Source organism: Papaver somniferum, chromosome 10 (assembly GCF_003573695.1).
Source record: "Papaver somniferum cultivar HN1 chromosome 10, ASM357369v1, whole genome shotgun sequence".
NCBI lineage: Eukaryota > Viridiplantae > Streptophyta > Magnoliopsida > Ranunculales > Papaveraceae > Papaver > Papaver somniferum.
The window spans coordinates 8,182,934-8,188,252 of NC_039367.1; the positions used below are offsets into that span (position 1 = coordinate 8,182,934).

The window sequence follows — 5,319 nt, forward strand, 5'->3', positions numbered from 1 at the left end:
GTACTCCGATGATTTTGAATGTGTTCAACTCAACATCATAGTTGTTGAAGATACATAGCTATAACAATGAGAAAACAGTAGCTCTCAATCATTGTTATATAGTGTCATAATATTATGTGGAAATTGATTTATTGTCCCCCTTTTGTTGGGTCTTCATAATTATCCCTACCAACAATAATTATATCCTCCCACTTTTAAAGGAAACAAAATTTACTCATTAATTCCAGAAATATCCTTTCTGAATAACTCGCGAATCGTTGAGTTATAACTTATCTCTTTAATATCAGGTCTAAAACATTTCAGTTTCTCTCTACAGCCATGGCCATTACCACCACCACCACCACCTCTACCACTACCACCACTTCTGCCGTCGCCAACGAATCCAAGATAACTACTTAAATTCGTTATCACTTCATTTTCAACTTTAATTCCTCATCTGATTTCGGTGAAAATTGATTAGCTATTAAGATCCAGATCGAATCATTTTGTATGTTCAGGTAGTGATTGTCTTCTTATTCAATTCGTTATTTTCAAAAAATTGTTTAATTTCGCTTTTTATTTTATTTTATTCCCAACTTTGATTCCCCATATCAATCATGTGTTTTGTGGTGAAAATTGATTTAACATCAAGAATCAAATTGATTAGTTACTAGTATGATCGGATCTCTGTAATTGTTTTTTCTTACATGAGAGGTCTTCGTTGAATCTTCATAGGATGCAGAAACTAAAAATTTTCTTAATTTAGTTAAAGATTTAGGAGATGATGATATGATTTTTGGATTTCAATTTCAGGTGATTTTCGGTTTTAAAATCTGCATTTTTTTTTATTAATTGGAGTTTAATAATTAATCTCATTGATAGAGGAACAACTAATCCTGGTGGTTTTAGTCGCGGAGGAGTTGGTGGTGGTGGTGAACTAAATTGATGTTACATTTTGGGGATTGTTTGGATTTTCTGGTGAATTTTTCTTGGGATTTTTGTGTAGAGATGGTAATGCAATCAATATATTGGGGTTGCAATTCTTCTTAGTATACACCTGAATGCTATTAAGAACGCGTGGTTTACCATAAAGGAGACATCTGAAACGGCAAGGTTTGTCGGCTAGTAATTCTGGTGTTGATACTCATTCTAGCACAACAAATATTTGTTCGGTTAATGATTTTTAGAGTACAATATATTTTTGATGAATTTTTCTAACCAGTTAAGGGATTGTATAACTTATCTCTCATTCATTAATCATCTGTGATATTGATGATTAATAACAATGAACATTTCAACAAGGGAAAACACCCGCTGCAGATGGTATGTGTTTGGAGAATTTATCAATTTGAATGATGTCAACCTGGCTTTGAGCTAAATAAAAAGTGTGCTTGAGTAGCTACATTTGAAGATATTCTAGCCGTGATTGTTAGTGATATGGATTTGTGCTGTAATATAAGCATTAATCTGTCTTTGCTTTTGATTTGATTAAAACAAGTGATGTAGCTAAGATACGTTGCAGGTTAAATGGAGTTCTATTGTGGAAAACTTAAAACCTGATATACCAAATGTTGTTCTTCTGCATGGTATCCTCGGAGGCAGGAAAAATTGGGGTACGTAGGCTTTAATTTTCATTTCATGACACTTAGAATTCATATTGATTAGTTGTACCAGTCTCCCAATCTGTGTTATAGTTTTTGGTGGTTCATGAAATTGGTTATTACCTTCTTAGAATCATCAGCAAACTCCTAATATTGTTATTGATCAGTAGCTTAATGGTATCCATTAAGAGATGATAGTTGATTAGAAGTTGATTTATTTTTGAATTATATACAAATTTTGATTTGGTTAGCAAACACAAACAGTAGGGTCTTGTTTTTAGAGCTACGAAGTTATGTCATGTTTCTGTCACTAGTAGATTCTTGATTAGAAGTTGATACTTGACTAATGCCTCGGATGTGGGTTTACTGTCGTATTAGATGAACTTTAGGTTTTTGAAAAGTGAGAGACAAACATTTTGGATGCGCCCATTTATGGGATCAACTCTTGTTATTGACACCATTTTTATGGGATCAACTACGGTTGTTGATCCCATTTATGGAATCAATTCCTATTGTTGATCCCATTTTGTATGGATCACCCCTGTTATTGATCCATTTTTATGGGATCAACTATTTCTGTTGATCTCATTTTTTTATGGGAATAACTCCTATTGTTGACAAAATTTCCTTAGATTAATATAATTATGCTTGTAGTTTAAATGATTGGATTTTATAGATGTAAATTCTTTAAATGTTGAATTTGTGGTGCAATGATAGCATGGCTGACTCCATGTCAGATAATGCGTGTTGGACTCATGCCAAGTTCACTCATTCATGTCTGCTTTGGTTGTTGACATTATTTACATGGATCAACTTCCATTGTTGATCCAGTTTAAGGGATCAACGACTGGTGTTGATCCCCTATATTTGGATCAACTTCTACTGTTGACCCTTTTTTTTTTTGGATCAGCTACCGTTGTTGATCCCTTAAATTTGATCAACTTCAACTGCTGATTCTTTTTTTATTTGGATTAACTACTATTGTTGATGCAAAATATCTAAACTAGTGGTGGCGGCGACGGATTGATGGTGGCGACGGTGGTGGCGGCGGCGGTAGTCTGGTGGGGGTGGCGTCAGTGGGGGTGGCGTCAGTGGTGGTGGCGGACTGGCGGTGGTGGAGTGGTGATGGCGGTTGGTAGGTGGTGGTCGTTAAAGGTTGGTGGTGTAATGGTAGTTGAATCTGATGAAATTATTTGAGAAAGTAATTAGAAACCCTTTTTTAAGATTTTGTTAATTTGTTCTTGTTCTGAGATTGTTTGGATCATTTTTTTTAAACTAAGGTATCTAGTGAAAGAATCATGCTAGGGTACGGAAATATCCCCTGCATTGTAGTTCAGTTCAGTTTTTAATTCAATTCTTAAAATGAAATTTGCTTATTGTAGCATTTGGATCAGGTTATGAAATGAAAGAATCATGTCACTGTTGGGGCGATTTCCCTTGGGGTTCTAGTTTAGTTTTAGCCTACTTTCCATCACCAACTGTGAAATGTTGATAAATTGTTCTACTTTTAGATTTAGGCACGAACCATGTCCTTTTTTAGGGAAGGGGCAACATTGTATCATGTGTTATTGAAGTTGTTTATTACTTAACTTGATTTTTTTTCCGTATGAATTCTATATATTGTGATCATGTTAGCTTCATCTCGATGCGGGAGCTGATGCAGTACTTAATGTTACCTTCGAGCCCCTTCAAATGCTCTATTGGAGATTAATGTTCCTCTTGTGTTTATAAGGGAATATGTTTCTCTTGGATTAAGAAAAGGTATGTCCTAAATATACTGCCATTTTTCATTGTTTATTCGTGTGTGCAGAAAAACTATCTTTTTCTAATGTGCAAATCATATGTTTCATTTTGATATTCTGTTGTTTCTATAGATGGGGAAAAACAGTTTGCTGGTTTTCTAGGAAAGTGGAGAGTCGAGCGTGCTGTCGAGACTCCTCAACCGAGCGAACTGCTGAACCTCACACAGATGCACCGCTGCAAAGGGGGTGCTTAGATTCGGTAAATCAATCTGTATGACTCCGGCCTAAACCAAGACAATGGTCGTTCCAGAGTCAATTCAGTCGCAAAGAGGGAGATGGGTTGATCTGTAGGAGGAAAGCTGAGAGTTGTGTGGGATCAATGATGATCAATGATTGCGGGTGTGTTGAAGGTTTCTGCAATATTGCTGAACTGCTGAAGTTGAGTTCTGTGAATAAATTTATGTCGAGTTGTTGACAGATAATGATGATAATCGATGATTGATGATATTCTATCCTTATGTTGTCCTCGATTTAGACTTACTTATCTTGCAAGAATGATGCACCACTGATCCCTATAAGTGTGACGGTTTCTTGAGTGAAAGAGTGGGAAAGTGGGAGATCTTGGTAAAGTCAGTTCCACGTCGTGTGGAGACTTGACTGATCGTGCACCCACTACTTTGCTAACTCCTTTAACCGTTTACACGACTTACGCACATTTCTCATTGTGGATGAATCCACGTGCCGTAGACCGCCAGACCAAAACCCTAAGTGATATCCCCTCATTTGTGGCGTGATTGATATTTCACGATCGTGGAGTCTGCAAGGCAGACGTGTATTAGTTAGTCAGTTGTTGACTGATTTAGACTGTGAGTCTAGTTTTGTTGAATCGAGCATAAGTGGTGAATGCTCAGTGATTCATGGATTGAACATGTAGTTCTCTGAGATGTCAATGAATTGATGACTAAAGCGACTGAGCAAGTATTGCTCAACTCGACGAATTACCGAATTTTGAGAGTTTGTCGAGAAACTGAGCAAGTATTTCTCAATTCGACGAATTGCCGAATATCGAGAGTTTGTCGAGCAACTGAGCAAGTATTGCTCAATTCGACGAATTCGATGATTTTGGTGTGCAACTGAGCAAGTATTGCTCAATTCAACAAAATATTGAATATTGGTAATTTGACGTGCAATTGAGCAAGTGTTGCTCAATTCGACAAACTACTGATGAATTACCGAATATTGATGGTTGGATCAATATTCGAGCAACTGAGAAAGTATTGCTCAATTCAAAGGATTATTTACTGGTGCCGTGACCCAATAAAATATTAATCAAAAAAATTGGTGAGTTACCGAATATTATTAATTTGGATGTTGATTGCTGAATCAACATAATTTTGTGTTTGAACTTGCTCAGAATGGTGATTCGTGGAGCGTTTGTTCGAAACCCTAATTTTTGATCAATCCTTCAACAATTAGTGAATTGCTGAAAATTGGTCATGAGTGAAGAGGGACCGACCACATGGGATGATGAGTGTCCATGTGATGCCCAGTGCTCGAGTGAGCACGCACCAGGGTTCTCAGTTTAAGAGTTGGTGAAAGAACGATGATTAAACGCAGGTTTCATCATTTATTGAAATATTGATGGATTCAGCACTAGGTGACAAACCTAGGTATGAGAGATGAGGACCGACCAAGAGAGCATGGGACCGGCTCTTGGTGGTCACGGGACCAGTTGTTGGTCATTTGAAGGATTCTCCAGGTTGTTGGAGAGAGTTCGGGCCCAGTATAAGCAATTGAACAAATTAGGTCAGAATTATGAAAACATGTGGGACCGGCTTTGTGCAAACCCTAGGAATGACTCTGGCCGGTCATGGAGGCATGAACGTGTTGTCGTGGTGTCCGTGTTTCCATACTGAGAGTTTCAGTATTTTCTGATGTGCGTTCGAGCAACATAGTGAATTTTCAGAAGAGTTTCATCTTGACTGAGAATTCTCGAT

The 5,319-nt window shown here is 37.2% G+C and overlaps 1 long non-coding RNA gene across 4 annotated transcripts; it reads left to right on the top strand.

Annotated features, from left to right (window-relative positions):
* Nucleotides 1-288: 288 nt before the first annotated feature.
* On the top strand, nt 289-3,840 carry LOC113318813. Of its 4 annotated transcripts, XR_003344850.1 has the most exons (4): nt 289-1,092; nt 1,502-1,592; nt 2,588-3,341; nt 3,455-3,840. It is a non-coding gene; the product is annotated as an uncharacterized LOC113318813 (long non-coding RNA). The 4 variants fall into 4 exon arrangements; XR_003344849.1 differs by having other exon boundaries at nt 289-1,592; XR_003344848.1 differs by having other exon boundaries at nt 1,502-3,341.
* Nucleotides 3,841-5,319: the final 1,479 nt, after the last annotated feature.